Below are 22,054 nucleotides of genomic sequence, written 5' to 3' on the forward strand. Positions count from 1 at the left end.
AGAATGCAACAAAAAACTTAGTTTCAGTATCGTTTTTAGGACAACAATAAGAAAAAAAGTGTAACTTTTATTTTATATTCTTTTTAAAAATAATTTCACACTAATTTTTCTGCCATAAACAACTTGGGATTAGGGATCATAAGGTTTATAAGTGTATCACTGATGGTTTGACTTTTAACTGGACACACACATACAACCTTCCTTTATACGACAAAATTTTACCCATTTCTTATTTAACATCTTCATTTATGCATTTAAGATCATTACATTTTGTTAAAACTTATTTTCTGCGTAAAAGAATGTTATAGTTAATTTTTTATGTTAAAATTTTTTTTATGTCTTGCATGTAATAAAATTTAATATCAATATTACAGTCAGTCTGCTCCAGTTTATTTTAATATGTTATATCTAAACTTCTAGAATAGCATACCTCATTAACATAAGAACATTTTTTTAATGGAAATCGCTTCAGACAAGGCATGAAGCCATTTGATGTAAGAGCAAAAAAACAAAAATACTTCAAGGTCAAAAACTAGTTAACGATAAGTGTTAGATTGATAGATTCTGGCCTAGAAAACAGCAATTCTTCCCACTTTGTCAGAAACATCGCTCATGGAACGTGAGGATTAAAGGATAAAAATGAGGGAAGCGACAAAGCTGCTGGAAGTAAACCCAAGATTCACTTTCTACTTTTCTTGTATACAAAACAACATTCTAAGAATAAACTTAATTATTGTCTTCTTATATTGGTAACATTACACAATTACATATGATATACACACGTTGTACGCAGTTTACATCACAAGGAACAGAAGACAAGTAATAACTTAACTCACTTTTACTTTTGTAACAACACCATTTATTTCTGGATATTTTCCCCGAATAAAGCGTGATCATCGTCTTTCATATGATCGTGCTCCTTCTCTGACCTCTATCCTCTCAAATGACATACATGTCTCTAACGTATCCTGTACCTCTACAAGGCCACCATTCACCCATGTATGGAGTATTGTTGCTCCATCCGGGCTGGTATATCTACCACTAGTCTCTTCCATTTTGACAACTCCTTTTGGACCCTATCTATCTAATCAGTCCCACTTTATTAACTAAGCTCCAACCCCTGTTCCATCACCACAATGCCTGTTTTACAAATATTTAAATGAAATGTGTTCTGATGAACTCGTTTCACTTATACCCCCCCTCGACGTACATATCCCCGACAAACCCGCTTAGCAACAAGATCTCACCCCTTCACTGTTGATGTCCCTAAAATGCCAGAAAGCTTTCTATTTTAATAGTTTCTTCCTTCAAACAGCTATACTTTGGAATTTAACTTACTGCTGCCTGCTTCCCTGGTTGTACTGATATGCAGAAGTTTAAATGTAACATAAACAAATATCTCGTTAATCTTTCCTAGACATGGCCCCAAATAGTAGCCCCTTACGTCCAAGTGGCGATATGCTTTGTAAAGGGTAAACAGGAGTTAACAAAAACAAATTTTTTAAAATGTGCTATCGAACACTCTTCTATCTGTTGCACATTCTTTTTTATAGTTTTTTTTTTTTTTTTTATCTTTACGGTGATGTAATTTCGCATTTCGTATGCATTTGCGCCCACGCTCTGTTACATATTCTTGCATAGAAACAATCAATACACAAAAATACTAACTTAATAATAAAAGAAATTTGAAAAATACTAAATGTTAACTAAATAATAATACCAATAACCTGTGGAAATTTCATGATTAGCTAAAGAAAATAGTTCTTTCATACTAGTGTTAATTTATTACTAGGAAACATGTGACCCGTTGGGTCACTAATTCAGCTCGGGTTAGATTATTTGAATCGGGAAAAGATGAGTTTTCAAAGAAAAAAAAAAAATAGATAAAACATTCTAAATTATTCTCTTTCTGCTTTTTATACATACTCCTTTCTCTTCCTCGGTTAAGGATTAAATATTTTTGCTATTTGTGGTGAGATTCTCTTTGGTTTGATTATTCCAATCTTTTTTTTTTATTTCCTTTCTTTACTACTTTCAACTGTTAAAAAATAAAGAGAAACACAGAAGTGAAAGTGACAGAGCATGGTGGAGGTCACGCAACATACAGTGAGAGGAAGAGAGTGATAGACAGAAACTTAGTAAGAGATCAATCACTTGGTGAGTTAATATTGCAAATCAAAGCTAGTTAAAACAAGTTTTTAGATCAGGATTGGTTATTTGTATTATTTCTGTTCTTCGGACTACTATTCTCATCTTGTGTCATTTTTCACAATGTTTTGGTCGATGTAACCTCCAACCTTCTCCAGGTATATCTTGTCGAACTCAAAAATGTTTCTGTCAAACTCTAACATCTCAATTTCAAACAGAACACTTTATTTACTTCACAGGGGTAGTATGCTCTCGTTCCATCAACCATTACTAGATAGGGGTTAATTATAAATAATAGATAATATATACAGTAATAAGTAAACACAACAATAATACATATATATAAATATACAGTAATAATTAATTAGTAATAAATTGTAATAGTTACAACAAGAGATAAAATAGGTTTAAGGCTCCAAAAATTTGTACTAATACTGTCCACAAGGACCCATGGCACAGTGGTTAGAGTACTTGGAAAAATCAATTGTAAAAGTGATATTCTCTACTGAAGATTGAAGGTTCAATTCTCAGTGTAGGCGATTGAAAAATATAATTGCAAATTACTTAGGACCTATGTTCAGTCATGGCTGATGGAACAAGAGCATGCTACCCTCATGAAGTAAATAAAGGGTTCCGTTTGAAATTCCGTCCAACTTTCAAGTTTGACAAGATGCATCTTAAGAAGGCCAGAGGTTACATCGACCGAAATATTGTGAATATGACAGAGTCCGAAGAATCCAAACAATATGAATTAAAATGGATTTTTTTAAAAACAAATGCAGGAATATTTTAGCATGTATTTTGTATGATTAAAAAAACAAAAACAAAAAAAAAAAAACTTTAGGGAAACAGACGTTGATTAAATCCATTTTAGCATAATAATAGATAAAATAATACTTTTAAACTCCAGCATACAGTAACACATACAAATCATCCCTTCTCTCCTAATCAGTCGGTTTACATATTTCTTGTTGCATGTTTCAGCCTTCCTTTGCCTCCTCTCTCTGATTGCACGTGTCTGTTGCTGCTGGATGCCAAATGTGAAAATATTTTGCGTATGTATGTAACAAGATTGAATATAAAAGTAAAGTGGACGACCATAGTCGAGGGAGACTTGAAGGCTCCCATTTCATTAGCTACTATACCTATTACGGAATTTCAAACACATGGACCTGAAGAAGGTCGGAGTTTACATTGGTTGAAACTTTGTACAAACAGCAGTCAAGACAAGAATAGTAGTCAGAATAGATGCTTGTGCAGTATAATAAAAATTACAATGAATGCATTTCAGATAAAAACACTATCACATACTTATGTGTCAGGTTGAAATTAGTATAAGTTTTTAAACATTTATGAAAAATGATCCAGTAGAAAAATATCTACAATTAAAAATAGAATTTATCAAATTATCAAGTTTATCATGCTTAAATGTGAAAGAGTTGTGCAATGAATTCTGTATGAAAAACTCACTTATCTCCCTTGCTTTCCTTGAAATCCATCATCGAAAAAAAAAAACAAAAAAAAACAGAAAATGTCGGACCACTAGTGTCTATGATTTTTTTATGAAAAATAAATCCAACACATCTCCTACTGGTTTATTTTTCATCTTTGGGAACTTATAATTTCGACATGACACACAAGTACATGATGATGTTTTTATTTGAAATGCATTTGTTCGAAATTCCATTATACTGCACAAGTAACTCTAAATAATCCAAAAAATATTAATAACATTTGCCCCCATCCTCCATAAATTCTAAAAATAAATACAGTAAATGTTATTATTGGTGATAAATTATTTTAAAGGAAATGGGGTTGGGAAATTAGTCAAAAAAACAATTTAATATTTATAGCATTTTAAATTCCATAATTATTAGTTGTGAGTAAAGTAATAAGGTATATTTGGATTCTTCAGACTACTGTTCTCATCTTAAGTGCTATTTTCTAGATCCTAAGTAATTCGCAATTGTATTTTTCGGTTGGCCACACTGAGAATAGAGTTCAACAAGATACACCTGAAAAAGGTTAAAGGTTACATCGACTGAAACGTTGTGTAAATGGCACTCAACATGAGAACAGTAGACCGAAGAATCCAAATAATATGAATAATCAATCCTCATCTCAAAAATTCAGAAACGTAATAAATAATAGGATGTCAAACATATTGCTTATTGACAGAAAGTAAGGCAGATAACTTATTACTTTACTCACAACCAATAATGACAGAATTTAAAATGGTTATAAATTATATTAAACATGAATATTTAAAAAAAAAAAAAAAGGTAACAAATAAGTAGGTAAATCAAAAAAAATTGTTTTAAACTAATTTACGAACTGTATTCATTTTAAAATAATTTTTGTCACCAATTTATTTTTACTACGTTCGCATTTTAAAGCTTTTTATAAATCACAGTCTGCCTAGCTTAACTTTCGCTAAATAACAGTATAAACAAACAAAAAAATGACAACAAAAGAAAAAAAAAACAAATAATGGAGGCTTTATTGTATTCTAAGCAAGCAAGCGGGTAACATTTGGCATGAACTATTGATAAAACCAAACTTTTTGTTTTTCTTTGTTTATTAAACCAGTGTAGCAGAAAAAATTGATTAAGGCTTAGAATCAATGAATGTTTCATAAACTGATATGAACGCTAACAAAAACATATTCATCGAGATTTGAATTCACTTTAATAACGGACAATTGACTAATGTATGCTTGCTTATTATTAGGGCTGTGACAAGAGAATATTCTTTTCATTATTTTGACTCTCGAGTATATATCAGTTAATATCATATGTTTTTAGATAGAGTGATGTGGTACTCGATTGATTAGCTGGGTCTAATTGTGTCGGATATATACTCGAGAGTGAAAACAATGCCTAAGAATAATCTCTTGTTATAGCCCTACTTATTATTTACATTGAGAAATGGATGAAAACTCAGATGTGGAGAAAGCATATCTGGATAGAGAAGCTATTGAGTTTATGTTTAGAAGTGGTTATTAGACGAGGATTGACAAAGAAAGAGGGGTAAATAGAGACCTGGCCAGAAATAGTTTGAAAGTCAATTTCTACATGTCAGCATGTAAAACAGATGGAATATGATAATCGTGCATAATGCTGCAACTCGTTTCAAACAACTTCATCTTTTATTTAAAACTATGCTTTAATGACTATTAAAAATATATATATATATCAATAGTATACATTAAAGACATTAAGTTAGATAAAGTACACAAATATTAAAAAAAACAAAAAAAAAAAACAAGCCAAACCGCCCCCTTAAGTAAGACACTTTATCAAATCTCCAATACTAACGATTACTACGATACTATTCCATTGATTACTGTACACACACACACACACACACACACAATAACCTTTATCCTCGAGTGGCTTCCGGGCCTTGATAAGTAGTGACCACCATGTAAAAAAAAGAAAAGAAAAAAGATGGCCGATATAGACCAATTAAAATGAGAGATAACACCTAGTAGTACATATTTTTTTAAAAGAAAAAGAAAAAAAATGATAAAATGATGTTTTACTTACATTTTATTGCAACTTTCTAAGGCTATTAAACAAAAACAAAAAAAAACCCCGAATTGCACACTTTTTCCAGAGAGCTTCACCAAATGATTAAGAACAGAACTTCTACCCAAGTGCATATTGTTCTGCTGTGTCAATTAGGTTATACTGAAATACTAGTTCAAATGCATCTTTAGGGACGTATTCTTTTTTTTTTTTTTTGCAGATAAGTGTTGCTGTCCTTCCATGTACAGTGGCTGTTATTCCCAAAATTGTTAGCCATCTAGTTACATTATTTGACTTCGATCACCTAACAATAACTTGAGTGTCGATGTGATTATGTCGTACACTTACGCTTATCTTTATTAGAAAATATTAACGTGGAAAATTTTTTTAAACAAATATAACATCTTTTGGTTAAGATTAGCATTAGAAATTTGTAGTAATTTCTCAGCAATCAAAGAAAAACATTATTTTACAATGCAGGTCTGTGACAGACACAAACTGAAGCAAATCAAAACATAACGGTGGAATAAGCTATGCAGATTCACCTTTTGTTAATACAATGTGTGTGTGTGTGTGTTTGTTTACTTTTATTACATATTAGCATTTCAGCCCATTGGCCCGGGTGTTTGAAGGTGTATGTTGAGCAAAAAAAAAAAAAAAAAAAAAAGAAAAAAAAAAAAGAAAAAAGCGGTCAATTTTTTTAACTTTGACCCCTATTATGACCCCTTAACATTTATTATTTTGGGCTCAAAGCAAGTCATTAAGTTACTAGGTCGATGTCCAAGGAACCTTTATCTAAAATTTCAAGTGTTTAGACCCAAAAAATTGTCGGAGGAGTTTGGTAGAGTTCTCAGAGGTAAAATCGTTGAACTTTGACCCGTTAATAGCCAAATTTCTGGCCGAAAACGGATTAAAGATTTTCCCAAATCTCAGTACCCTGTATATCAAATTTCGAGTCTGTAGACTGAAAATTGACAGAGTTATTGCATTGAAAAATGTACACAGACACACACACACAGACACGTTCACTTTTATATATACTAGCATTTCAGCCCGGCGTTGCCCGGGTGTTTGGATGTGTATGTTGAGCAAAAAAAAAAGTGGTAGTAGGAAGGCAGGCTCGAACCCGTACCGCAAAGGAGGAAAAGAACGGGGTAAAACCTAACGTTTATGCTGTTATGACCACCACCAAACCGGAAGCGACATTTTTTTAAATTAAGGCTAGACAATCTAAAGGAGAGGATAACTTTAAAAAATATCGGCAAAAAAAGTGACCCCCCCCCTCCTGTAGAAAAGTGCCTAGTTGAAGGGGAAGATATTAATGTTTTTAGCCAATTTTTCAATATTTGACGTATGAAAGGTCGAACTTTAAAACGATACTGATCTTGGTAAAATCCGTCGCCTCTATTGAAATTTTAAGGCAGACATGCAAACAGACATACATACATTTATATATTGGTAACTAAAAATTTTCGACCCAAACTAATGAAAAAGCTTACCCTATCTCTGAATACCCTTTATGTAAAATTTCAAATATTTAGACCAGAAATTGTCTGAGTAATTTGGAAGAGACCGCAGAGGTTAATTTTTTTTTTTTACTTTGACCCATATTATGACCCCTAAAAATTTATTGTTTTGGGCTCAAATCAAGTTATTAAGTTAGATCCATGTCCAAGGAACCTATATCTAAAATTTCAAATGCGTAGACCCAAAATTGTCAGAGGAGTTTGGTAGAGTTCTCAAAGGTGAAATCGTTGAACTTTGACCCCTTAATCGCCAAATTTCTGGCCAAAAACCGATCACATCGATTTTCCTAAATCTCAGTACCCTGTATATCAAATTTCGAGTCTGTAGACTAAAAATTGACAGAGTTACTGCATAGGGAAATGTACACACACACAGACACGTTCACTTTTATATATATACATAGAAATATATATAGATTCTTTCTTGTGTCTGTGTGGTCTGATGAAAGTTGTAAACAACGGCCTCTATATGCACATTTGAATTCAAACTGAACATTTGTTGAAGAGAATGTTCTTGAAATATATATTAGTAGCCTGGCAAGGTCATAGGGCAGACAACTGAAGCAACAAAACTGAAGTTGCCTGCCAGGACACTATTTACAAATGTATGCAAATTTTGGCATATTTTATTGGCTTGAAAATATAGGTTCTTTATTATCAATTGTCATAAAATTGTAACCATAGAATATTATTATAATACTCAAAAAGCCTGCAATTTTCATGTAGTTTTGTCCCAAAGAACCAAAGATAAGAGCATTTCATTATTCAATTTGGCTACAAATATAGACATATCCATATATATATCAGCTTTTTTGGCAATTTTATAAGTTCCAAATCTCAGCGACTATTGATCAAAATTTAACAAATGAAGGCTTGTTAGAAAGCCAATGACCAGAATTGTCTAGTGGGCTATGTGACATTTGGCCTTAAGGTTGCACATGAAGGGGATCATCCATCCTCCAGAGCTTATTTTTGGCACGTTTTTTACAACCATAAAGTTTTTCAATCAGTCATTTGTTTTCCCAGTCTTGCATATGAATTGCAAAATATCTGATATTTCCCCCAAATCTCTGGCCTTGATGGGAGAGAGACTAAAACTTGCTGCTATGGTTTCAAATGATTTGAAATAACAGCAAGGGGAGACTTGATTCCAAATATTTCTCATATGTTATACTTCCCCTCTTTGGTTTTCATACATAAAGTAAATTTCACAATGTATAAGGATTATTTGATGGTGGAGAGATTCATAATCGTATCCTATTTCCAAAAGAGGGGAAATATAACATATGAAAAGTATTTGGAATCAAGTCTCCCGTTGCTGTTATTTCAGATCATTTGAAACCATAGTAGCAAGTTTTAGTCTTTTCTCCATCAAGGCCAGAGGTTTTGGGGAATATATCTATAATATAAAGCTGAATGCGTGTGTGTCTGGTCAAGAATAGGGTCCTATATGGTTGACTATTTTAAAAAACTGATTACATATAATGATAGAAGATGTATCGAGACATAGGAATGGGTATGTTTAATCTGGAAAAACGGTGGTTCATTAAAATTGTGGGGTCTGCATTCGCGCCTGGTTCACAAAGTATGGAAATAAAAAAAAAAAAAAAAAAAAAACGTTTACAAGTGTTTTTGATATAGATGTACATAAGAATACTTTGATAAGTATGTTTTAACTTAAATAGGGATGGTATAATAAAATTGTGGGGGTCTGCGTTCGCGCCTGGCCTCCATAGAACAGAAATAGGCACAAATTTTAATAAAGACTTTTCATATCTATCTGTGTAAGTATATTTTGATAATTATGTTTCAGTTTGAAGAAATATGGTATAATAAAATTATGGGGTGTTCGTTCGCACCTGACCTCCATAGAATGGAAATATGTCACAAAGTTTAACAAGGTTTTTTTAATGTAGATCCACAGAATATTGTGATAAGTGTTTAGTGTGAACAGATATGGTATAATAAATTATGGGGTTTGTCTATTTTATTTTTACTTTCACCATATTTTGCTTTGGTTTTGATACCCCCAAATTCACAACCCTCCCTTTTCATAACCTATCATACTTTCATAAATCAGAGTCCATTTTCTGTAGGCTGTTTTTGAACCCAGTCAATGACGGGTACTTTTGCTAGTATATATATATATATATATATATATATATATATATATATATATATAAATAACAAAAAGTCTATATTCCAAATTTCAAGATGTTGTCCATCTTACAGTTTATTTCTTTCAGAATGTTAAGATGTTCAGTTCTGGACAGCACCTGTTTTGCAGTGCAGAATCATTCATGTAATTATTATGTCAATTTTTTAATTTATTCCGCCCTTACGCATCAGAAGAATAGGAACTCTTCAACTTTTAAAAGAAAATAAAAGAACAAGATAACAAAACTAAAAGAAAACACAACTGCAACTTCTCTTCCGATTTTTAACCATGCCCATGTTCCTTTAAAGTTAACGAGTTCCTATTCTTCTGATGAGTAAGAGTGGAATGAATTAAAAAATTGACATAATAATTACATGAATGATTCTGCGCTACGAAACAGGTGCTGTCAAGAATTGAACATTTTAACATGCTGGAAAAAATAAATGGTAAGATGGACAACATCTTGAAATTTGGAATATAAACTTCTTGTCATGTATTTGTATTTGTTCTGTAGTTACATTGACCTTCATAAAGGATTAGTAAAAAAAAAAAAAAAAAAATGGTGAAATATAATTGAATAAACATATTTTCCCCATAAACATATATGAACATTCCCTTAAACCACACTGACACAAGTAAGATTATAATATGTGATAAGAGTATTTATGTATACAAGGTGGAATGATAAAATTGTCAGCCCCAAAAAAGACGACATGATTCCATTTCCATTTGATGAAAACAGGTCTTCTTTTTTTTTTTGTTGCAGACCATCTACTAGTTGGCCCGTTGTGTACAAATCCCAAGAGCAATAGGAGCCTTCTATCATATCTGAAAGTGACACAATGTTCAACGAGCAAGATCGGAGATGTCCCGCTGTACAATTCATGCTCTCTACCGATCCAAGTTATGACAACAGGACCATTGCCAGCACCCTCAAAATACAAATCTGGATGGTTCAACACTTGAGGGCACAGCTGAACAAAGTTTCCGGCCATGGTTATGGTCTTTGGTGAGGTTTCGAGTTAGGACCATATCATGTCACTTCACATTTTTGAAGTCTGCTTGAAAATCAACACTAAAGTGTACCTGGATGTGCTGAAGAGTATGATGATCCCCTGGTGCAATCAGGTGACCGCTGGCAGATGCTGGGTGTGGCAGCAGGACTCAGTGCCAGCCAACAAGTCTAAAAAGACCCAGGCTTGACTCCAGAAGGAGTGCTATGACTTTGTAGCCTTCTCTCAATGCCCCTCCTCCCTTGACCTGAACCCACTGGACTACTTTGGTTATACGTTGAAAACATCACCAAAATGACTTCCCACAACACCAAAGCCAGCCTGATGGCCATCATCTGCTGAGTTTCCGTTGGCGCTTGTGGAAAAGGCATGCTCTCAGTTCCGGACCCGTATCAAGGAGGTGATTGAAGCTGAATAAATGTCAGCTCTACTACATAATCAAGTAAGAACCCCCCTCCCCATCTGCTTTTCTTTTATATCATAAGTTTCTTAAAACGTGACTAGTTAAAGTTCAGAATAAAATCACGCTTTCTCTTAACGGTTAATTTAAAAAAAAAAAAAAAAATCCTCTGAACGCTATTAAAAGTTAAATTCTTCACTAGTTTGCAGTTTGGAGACGGAAGCGTTGTTGTGATAAGTGATTTTCTCTACTAATTCGCACTTTTTATTTTTAGATTCAAATATTAATAACTACATTTTATTTCAGTATTTAATTTATGTATTTCTGTTGTATTAAATGCTAGCTTTTTTTTTCTCGTCCATAAATGTTTATTTATCTACCGAGTTGATAGCAAAAATAGATTACCGTATTGTACTCATTTTTAGTTCGTGAGAGGGGAATCTATCACCATACTTTCCCTTAAACACGTCCGTTGGACTTTTATTAAGTACAATACTTAATAGTTTTTTTTTTTTTTTTTTTTTTTTTTTAATGGAGAGTAGAAAACGCATTGTGGATGCGTTATCGGCAGCTCCTGTTACTCTCGCTTCTTCTTATTTGTCCCTCAGTCCTCATTTTTTAATGAGTGATTTTTCTGACAAAGGGAGAAGAAAAAGCTGTTTTCTAGGTTGGCAGTATTTTGCGCGAACAGTTGGCAGAGTTGGTGGAAATTTTCTGTTTCTATGTCTATCCTTGTAGCCATGTCACTAGTAAGGGTGCTGGAGGTAAACGTTTTGTCTGGGCTGACGTTATCCGCCTGATAGTCAGGGACCCGAACCTTGGATTAACCACTAAGGAGGCTGTCCTATCAGCAGGTGCAAAGTACTGGGGCTGCTGTATTGCCATTTGGTGAATGGAATCTGGACCATGCAGTAGCTTCTGGTGGGGCCTCTCGATGCCATACTAGTGGGTAATTGTTACGGCTTTACCTTATCATGTGCTACAAAAAAAAAAAAAAAAAAAAAAATTCTTCGTTTCTTTTTCTCTCTTAGTTTCCCCCTCTCTGTCCTGCTCTAAGTAAATCTGACGACCTAGTCCACAAATTCCAAAATTTCATCATGACAAGTTTCAAGAAAAAATACACGATTAAACCCGGTTCTACAACTTCCAACGTAGACCCCTACTACCATGTCTCCTTCTCCAACATCAGGGGTCTTCGTTCTAACCTTCCAGAGGTTGAAACCCAATTACAGGAGACTAAACCAGACCTTTTATTTTTAAGTGAAACTGGCATTGGACAGGCTATTTTCCTAGATGAGTTTGCAATTACAGGATACTCTAACTTAACTTCTAAATCTGACCCCCAAGATCGCCATGGGCATGGAATATGTGCCTATATTAAAGATAGCTTTCCATGTGGGAGGGACATCTCCAGGGAAGATCCTAACTTACCCTATATGTGCTTCCGGGTTGCTTTAGCTCACACTACTGCATTTATATTTACTCTCTATCGCCCCCACAACAGCGGAGTTTCTATCTTTCAAAGCATATCTGAGAAAATTGACCAAGTCCTTTCTACTTATCCTTCAGCTAACATTCACGTATGTGGAGACTTCAATGTTCACAACGTCGAATGGTTGACCCACTCAAACAAGACCGATGATGAGGGGAGGTTCTGTCATGATTTCTCCATTGCCTATGACCTCACTCAGATTGTTCAGGAACCTACCCGTGTGCCCGATAATGACGGCCAGTATGCGAGCCTACTAGACCTTTTCCTCACAACTTGCCCTGAACTATGTTCAGTTTCTGTTCTGTCGCCTCTTGGATCTTCCGACCACTCTGTTGTATCAATTAAGATAAAAATGAAATGTAATAAGTCCCCAGACGTACCGCTTCATCGTACAGTATATCGATACACTAAGGCTGACTGGGATAGCTTCCGTACATTTATATCTGATCTACCTCTGCATTCCATGTTTAAAAAGGATGTGTCCTCTATAGTATTAGACCTGACTGAATGGTTAATTGTAGGTATTGCCCATTTCATACCCTCTAAAAAGTTTCAGCAAAAACCTAACAGTCAGCCATGGTTCTCTCCAGAATGTGCTGCTGCCATTGCGCACAGAAATCACTTTTTCCACTGCTTCAAACGTAATAGATGTATGGAAACTAAAGCCGTTTTCAGGACTGCCAGCAACCATTGTAAGAAAGTAATAAGGAACGCAAGAGAGTTGTATGCTCAATCTGTTAAGTCAAAAGTAGCTGAGCAGCGGCTTGGTTCCCACCAGTTTTGGCAAATAGCAAACAGAATCCTGAACAGAAGCGTGTGCTCCATTCCAACTATTATCAATGGACCTGAGGTAATCTCGTCAGCATCAGACAAAGCCAAACTCTTTGTCAAGAACTTTGCAGCTAATTCTACCCTTTGCGACCAAGACCGCCTACCCCCAATATTTCCTCCTGTATCAGAAAACACGCTATGTGATATACGTATATCTGTACGTGATGTTGCGAAGCTAATCAAAAACCTTGATTCGAGTAAAGCAACTGGCCCTGATGGTATTCCAATTATAGTACTCAAAAAACTTCAACCTGAACTAGCGCCCATACTTACAAAACTGTTTAAACGTTGTCTTAAGGAGAATAGTTTCCCATCTCCCTGGAAAATCTCATCAGTATGCCCTGTATTTAAGAACTCAGGTGATCGCTCATCCCCCTCTCAGTACAAGCCAATAAGTCTCCTGTGCGTCATGAGTAAGTTGCTAGAATCTGTGTTAAATACAGAAGTAATCAACCATCTCAACAAAAATAACCTTCTTAGTGACACTCAATATGGTTTCCGTTCTGCTAGATCTACAGCAGATGTCCTTACAGTTATATCGTATAGGATTAGCAAATCTCTCGACGGTGGCAATCTTTCTAGGGCAATTGCTATTGACATATCTAAAGCCTTTGATAGGGTATGGCATAAAGGTTTACTTCATAAGATCGCTAGCTATGGTATAGCTGGAAAAGTCTTCTCAATTATTAAATCATTTCTTTCTGATAGGTTCATAAGAGTAGTAGTTGAGGGGCAAAAATCAGAAGCTCACAGTATTAATGCCGGTGTCCCTCAGAGACCCATCCTGGGCCCAACTCTTTTCCTGATCTACATTAATGATCTTCCAAATCATATCCTTACATCATTTGTAGACATTTATGCTGACGACACTACCATTTATGGTACCACATCTAAGACAGTAAACGACCAAGTTCTCTCCAATTCTCTCTCCTCTGATCTTGAGCACGTAGTACAATGGGGAAAGGAGTGGCTGGTTACTTTTAATGCATCTAAAACCAAGCTTCTCTCTTTACATCATCAACATTCTAATCCACATTTGTCATCAATTGAAATGAATGGCTCTCGTCTTCAGGAGGCCTCGAGTTTTGACAAGCTTCTGGGCTTGACCATTACTCCTGATCTTAAATGGAACACGTATATCAAATCTGTTGCGAAGGTCGCTGGAAAAATGGTGGGATCTTTCTATCGATCTGGTAGATATCTAACTGCTGATGCTATTCTCTATCTATATAAGAGCCAGGTACGTCCAAGGATGGAATACTGTTGCTACATCTGGGCAGGAGCTGCTAGAAAGGACTTGTCCTGCCTTGATAGAGTTCAAAATAGACTTCGTAGCCTCGTAGGAGATGTCCTTTTCTCCTCCTTGCAACCTCTATCTCACAGAAGAGATGTTGCGAGTTTGTCTCTGATGTATCGTTATTTTCATGGAAAGTGTTCAACTGAGCTTCAATCTATGGTCCCCCCCTCGCCAAACTTTCACAAGAAACACTCGTCTAGCTGTAAACACTATCAATAATTTCCCTCACTCTTTATCTGTGCCTAAACCTAAACGTAGATTCCATGAACAAAGCTTCTTTCTTAGAACTGAACGCCTGTGGAATTGTGTTCCGTTTTCCTGCTTTCCTGCTGACTACAATATGGTTGTGTTCAAGTCTAAAGTAAATAAGTTCTTGATGAGCCGTTCCATATAAGTTATCAAATTTACCAAATTTTCATTACTTATGATTACTATATTGACCAATTTCTACTGTACACTCTTTAACCCTTATCCTTGAGTGGCCTCTGGGCCTTGATAATGTGATGACGCCTATGTAAAAAAAAAAAAAAAAGTTACCTGAATTGATTTTTTCAATAACAATTTTCAGATAAAACTGTAGTGTTGTTTTCTTTAGGGCAAAAATGTATCGTTTCACCCTGTACTTGTGTCACCTCTGCATTCTGCCTTCCATAAATTATTCTTATATACACACTATACAATCAAGCAAACTACATTAACCTCTTATCATTATACAAAAATCTTATCTCATTTCTCGGGATTTGCTTACATCAGCCATCTTTTAGTTACATACACTTCTGCCTCCAATCAACTTGTTTTTTAACCGCATTTTGCATCTGTTGGATTGAGATAGCTTCCATGCAGTTCTAGGAGATCCACCCTCTGAAGTTTTACCTTCTATAAGAAGAGGTTAGTTTATTGCTAATCAGCTGAGGGGTCCCTACTTTAGAATGCCAACAGGGTTACTCAGGCGTTTTTTGATGGCCAGAATGCTCACACCTCTTATGCATTGGCTTTTCAGTCCATGCCTTTTGACTGTGTTTCATCTTCCATAGTGGGAAGGAGGTAAATACCTAGGCAAGTAAGCCGGAATGTTTTCATTACTTTAATGCACTTGTATGTGCATATTTTTATATTTTATGATTTTTTAATGTGTATGGAATGGAGGAGGGAAACAGATCACAAATGAGAGAAAGTGGACACAGCGAACAGCGGTATTAGAGGAGCATTTCACTTCTGGCAATTATCAAAGTTTTCCTTTCAGTTATTACAGTATTATTGGCAATCGATCCTGTGCCATGTCCATAGACCAGATGATCTGAAACTTTTCTTTCTGTCAAATCAACCTTGATATCAATAGTTAGCATCAACTGACTGAAGTCATTTTGTTTTTACTTTTACTTTGATCTTTTTAAGCTCATACTTAAGCCTCAGGTCATTTCTTCTTGCTGTTCTTCATGGGAACCAGCTCATATCACAAACTTTGTGTCACTTTGAGTTTCACTTAGTTCAACCCTTGTCAAGATAAACACTAGCTGATGTAATCACTATTTGACATAAGGCCATCCATTATGTAACAAAATAATTTTCACATAGTCGTACAAACTTGTGGCAAATAATCTGAGGAGTGTTTTATCATATAAACAAAGAGTCAGTTTATGTTCAGCAAGTTCATGTGGCATTTAGTCAAGAAACAAGAGAATAATTTATTTTTTTTACAGCATAGTATTTTTCGCCATAAATGACCACATAAACAATATCGAAGATTATAAACATGAGGGTATTGGGATGAATCTTAGATCTTATAAGCTCCACTAAATAACACAAAATGAGAGTGCAATTATAAACAAAATGTCTATGCAACAAGTAGCTAATCAGCATGTCGGGTTTAAAAAGAAAACTATTACAGAATGTTCAATGTGAACACCCATAAAAACCAAGACAATTGCATCAAACAAGCAGATGATCACTGGCAAACCTACAACACGAGGCACCATACATCTATGTTGGAGCAAATCATATTTTTCCACCAATGGATCCACGCAGCTTTAATCTCAAGCAGAACTCCCGTTGAGGAACTAATACCTTGTTATGTTCGCCAAGTTCAAGTAGTCCTTCTTTCTAAAGCACGGGTTCAAAACCTGTAGGAGTCTCATTTTTCTACTTGCGGTTTGGTTATAGTCAAGATTGTCTGCTCTTTTTAACTTCCGGTTTCTGCTGTCCATTTTGCTGGCTATTCAGACATGGTCAAGCGGACAAGAAATCTATTCTTAACATGGGGAAGCTTTCACGTTGTCTGAGAGGAAGATAATCATTAATTAGAAGGGACAATATCTTGCTTCATCTCCAAATCGGAGGTCGAAAAGAGCTAACAACCTTGACTATAATCCCACATCCTTTTTGGCTGGTCAAACAGACAAGGAGGCTTTCCAATTATCTGAGAGGAAGATAATCATTAATCAGGAGGAACCATATCTTGCTTATCACCACGGTCCCATCTGCAGAGCAGAAACTAGAAATCAAAACTAGCAAATAATCTTAACTATACCCTGTGCTTTTTTTGTTGTTTTGTTTAATGCCGATTAAACTAATTAAATTGCTTATTTCATGGTATCATCTATACAAACAAATCGCCAACAAAAAAGCTGATAATGCCTTTCTATATTCATCATGTGACGGCTAATTTCTTGCCAAGAACAAGCTGCAACAAAACGACAACATTACTATTATGTTTCACTACAACAGTGCAAATTTCATTCATCAGCATCGCCAATAGTGACGAGAGCAACCACAAGCAGCAAACAACTAAAACTATCAAAACTACAAATATTGCTGATAAACTCACACACATTTCTCTACATAACATACTTTTCAACTTGTATAAGGCAAACACGATACATATATACACAGATTGAATATTGAGCTTACTAGCACACATTGTAAAACTTTCATACAATATGCATGCAAAACAATTAAAAATATCTTTTTCTAAATAAAATATTTAGACATTTCCAATTCTCACGGCCTTTTATTTTTTTGTTATATCATTGCATTTTATTTTCTTCTTGTTCGTCATGTATTTTAACAAGGTCCGTTACAGAATGTGATGCAACGCAGAATCCAGCTATAATGGAAGCGGAGTATAATCACCATTGCGTATCTTATTAACAAAATTACAAAAGGCCTTCTCGTGCGTGAATGCGTACTAACATATTTGTAGTGGCTATCATTCCGGTTGGATAGAGCCGGCTTCCTCCTGAGCACAAACTGCATCTTGAACCATCGTAGTTGAGTTTTGTTGTGTGTATGTGTGGTTTTCACTTGATCATGTGACTTACACATTGAATCATTCTTTTTATTAATTTGTTGACTTTTAATCAAATATTTATTGGAATCAAGAATGTATGACACAAATCGGTGACCAAGATTGCTGGAAAAATGATTAGATCATTCTACTGCTCGAGAAGGTATCTCACTGCTGATGCAATCCTCTATCTGTATAAGAGTCAAGTATGTCCTAAAATGGAATAGTGTTGCCACATCTAGGCAGGTGTTGCTCGGTGCGCCCTATTCTGCCTTGAAAGAGTTTAAAACTGGCTTAGAAACCTAGTATTTGATGAACTTTTTTCTTCCCTGCAGCCTCTTTCCCAAAGAAGAGACGTTGTAAGCTTGTCTCTGCTCTATTGTTATTTTCATAGTGGGTGCTTGTCTGAGCTCCAATCTATGCCCTCCCCCTTGCCAAACTTGCACAAAAAAATCTTGACTGGCTTCAACCATTATCAACAATATTTTCTACTCTCTATCTGTGCCTAAATTAAAACAGATTCCACAAACACACAGCTTCTTTCATAGAACTGCCCACCTGTGGAACACTGCTCCATTAGCCTGCGTCCTGGTCAATTACAGTTTAGCCACCTTCATGTCAAGTTATTATTGAACTGTACCCATTAAATAATCAAATTATAACCAACTTACACCATTAACGATTACTACACTACCACCTTACATTCATTAACCCTTATCCTCGAGTGGCCTTTAGGCCTTGATAAGTGGGGACTTCTTTGTTAAAAAAAAAAAAAATATGAGAGAAGTTTTAAAAATCCTATTTTGCAAAAAAATAAATAAATAAATAAATAAATAAAGAGGAGTGATGCTTACATTGAGTGAGTCCAACTGTCTGAGGGATAAAGAAACCGTAAAGCATGGCAAATGGTATTTATGGCCAAAGAAGTAGAAGGTAGTTTCAAACCTATAAAAGAAAGGTTCTCTTCATTCTCTTCTCAGTCAATGTGGCAACTAGATCAGGCGACCAGACCATTTGACTTTGCTCCTGCAAACATTTTGATACTAGTTGTTACCAAACCCGGTTTGGGGAAGGGAGGGGGAATAAAAAAGTATTTCTTTTCTGCAACCCTAACGTTTGCCTGCTCGCCTTGGAGTATCGCCCTTCAACCACCCTTTTTTTTTTTCGCCAATTTAAAGCAAATAATTACAAAATTATATCCTCCAAAATGCATTTTAGTCTTTCAAATGTTCTCCTCCCCTTCGCTTGCACAGTGGCCAGTGTTCCTCTCTCACTTCATTTGACATGTAACTCTTCACTCACTCTCTCTATGAGCCTGCCTGCTGATATTGTAGACAACTTCGGGTACTTATGCAGAATATGGATCATGTTGAAATGATAACGTTATTATTTAAAACCCATTCTTAACATGGAAAGGGCGTTTTGTAACTATTCTGTACTTCTATCTAATAATTTAATAAACAAAAGATACCTTGGCTTTTTAGCTAGGAACAATGTATAGTATCTGTTCTGATATTAAACTTCACATTTTCTGTCCTCGGTCAGTGGAGGAGAAATCCTTCATGACTGAGACACTTTTTATTTTTGTTCCTATCCAGAGTGCACCTTTTTGAGGAGCTGGATTTTCCTCACATTAAAAACCGACCTTGTGTTTAACTCTGGCCTCGCGAGTGAGGTGTGCGTGTGTGTGTAGGGGGGGGGAGGGGGTAGACAAGTAAATGGAAACAAAAGATACCATAAAAATTGAATTAAAAACTAAAATTCAAGAAAAAGTAGGTTTTGTTGATCCAGTGGAAACAAAGTTGGATACTTATGCAGAATACATACTGTGCTACTGTTTTTAGATGAGATTTTACAGGCAATACTATTTTTTAGATAGATTTTTCAAGTTAAATTCAATTTTTATCTCAAGTCATTTCAACGTACCGACATATTTCTATACGCGTTAAACAAATATTTTACTCACTATAAACCATCGTTGGTGTATGATTACAATTTCCTGTTAATTTCAGTCTTATGTGACCAATAGTTTAAGAGTTTATCGGTTAAAAATTGACACATACACACATACATCTACTGTATTATTTATATGGATTAAAGTCTCCGGCTACGTTCCAATAATGGTGAGTTGTCATAATTATCCTGGTTGTTATTAATATATTTCTATTCTCTGTGTATCAGTACAAATGGGAGCGCCACCATAGACTATCAGATTGACTGTTCCTATTTAGTGATATAATTATCACTAAACAGGAAGAGGGAGAGAGATTTTACTTCGATCAAAAGTTATAGCGTGTTGCCTAAGAACAAATGCTTTATACCAAATTGATGCTGGAATATGGTTACATTTGTGCTCAGTTTTGCATTAACTACTGATCCTATTAACTGTGCATCGAACAGATACTATAAGACTTAATTCGTTGCACCTTATCATAACAAAGATCCAAACAATATTTCAGCCTGATTAGCCTGGTAGTTTCCAAGGAAACGTGTAACTGATGTACTAAGCTACATAATATTAAATTCCTTTATACAAACAAACGGCTTTTAATATATGCTCTGTAAACTCATTCAGCACTTTTTTTGGTAGACACTTATTGTTTCAGTGGATGTACTTCTAGGAAAAGAAATCAAACTACCACTATAATATATATATATATGATGAAAATAATGGAAATAGTCTTCCGACAAAATAAAGAAATAAAAAGGAACAAACCGTATTATGTGTTCATCAACGTTTCGTCTTTATTTCGAAGTCTCAAAATAAAGACGAAACGTTGATGAACACATAATACGGTTTGTTCCTTTTTATTTCTCTCTCTCATATATATGGTGCGTATGTATCTATGTTAATGTGCTAGTTTTTTTTTTTTTGTTATTTTGTAGTATTTTCAAGTTAAATTGAATTTTTACAATATTTTTGTTTATTAACGTCTTAAATGAAAGTACAAAATAGTTACAAAATACCCTTTCCTCCTCATGTTAAGAATGGCTTTCTAAATAATGTTATTAGAAAATTCAGAATGGCACCGAACTCTCTGCTGAACATGGTAAGTTTGGGAAAATGGGTTAAAAATAAAAAAAACCATACCACATACTGTTAAAAACCCACCAAATATATGTCAGCGTATGTCACGGTAACATATATTGCGCTAGTTTCTAACTGTATTTTGTATATTTTTTTTAATTTTTAACTCATTTTCCCAAACTTACTGTATTCAGCAGAGAGTTTGGCACCATTTTGAATTTTCCAACACATCGGTAAACACTGTATCTTTCTGGAGCTGAATAAACATGTTACATTAAATAAAAACACTAAAAGATTACCCAGTTGGGTACAAAAGTAACTTATCTTGCCTTTGATAACATTTGTTATATATTTGTTTTTTTGACAACGTTTTCGAATCTATGTGTACAGTAAAACAAACCCTATTTTTTATATATAATGGCTTAAAGTTTAAAATGCAAAAGTCAAGTATCATGCTTCAATTTTGCTCTAAACAGAAACATTCATTTCGAACGTGCTCCTGTCATAAAGAACCTACTGTTGATTTTATATGCTGGGACTTTCTGCTTGTGGTAATAAAACTTCTCAAATGCACTTGTGATGAGGTGCTAACTTTGGCCACAATCGTCTGTTACTTCTTTCATCTGATTTTTTCGATTATCGATACTTAATGTCGACATTCCGATACAAAACCTATCTTAGAACACTGCCAGATATATAAAGTACATTTGTGTGAAATTTCATAGAAATCGGTCCAGACGTTTCAGGGTCTATAGGGAAGAACTCACATGAAGTTCCTTTTATATAATAGTGTGTGTGTAATATGTGAGAGGGGTACACACTCTTCTGGCGTTGAATCTTACCCTTTGTAGTTCTCTCCACGTATGTTAAGGGTTCCAAAACCGACCGAAACCAATTAGAAGGGGAAGGAGTAAAATTAAATTCCAGCGTTCTATTTCCTATTTCCATGTCTAAAATTAAGAGGATATTACTCGAATAGTTGTGGTTATTTTAACACTTTCAATTCTCTTCATTTATTTTTTTTTTTAAATTGATTTATTTAGTATTTATATTAACAAAGAAGGTTGGCTGGTTGAATATAAAAGCGTCTTATATGTTTGTGGGTTCATTTTTATTTATTTTTGTGGTGCTGGTGCAGAGAGTGATCCGCGCTATTTTTTAAATCGTATTCCCAAGTTTAATTAAAGTTTTATATGTTTTTTTTTTTTTTTATTCAATTGTAAGGTTGAAGTATAGAATAGGTACAAAACATTCTCCCCTCCCCATGATAAGAATGGCTTTTTAAATAATAACGTCATTATTTACGTCTGGATCACTCTCTGCACTAGTACCATTTTTGTTGATGTTA

At 34.8% G+C, this 22,054-nt stretch overlaps 1 protein-coding gene across 3 annotated transcripts in view; it reads right to left on the minus strand.

Moving 5' to 3' along the window:
* Positions 1–22,054, minus strand: part of LOC145276935 (exostosin-2-like) — a 140,394-nt gene that overhangs the window by 117,047 nt on the left and 1,293 nt on the right. The window contains exon 1 of one of the 3 annotated variants that reach the window (XM_080128424.1): positions 18,533–18,618. The exons of the other annotated variants lie outside the window; for them this stretch is intronic. The gene's annotated coding sequence lies outside the window, so the exon portion shown is untranslated. Of the gene's footprint in view, positions 1–18,532; positions 18,619–22,054 lie in introns of those variants that run through there. 3 annotated transcript variants of the gene reach the window in all.

The sequence above is a fragment of the Euprymna scolopes genome, chromosome 5 (genome assembly GCF_053919585.1).
Source record: "Euprymna scolopes isolate OS-2025 chromosome 5, ASM5391958v1, whole genome shotgun sequence".
NCBI lineage: Eukaryota > Metazoa > Mollusca > Cephalopoda > Sepiida > Sepiolidae > Euprymna > Euprymna scolopes.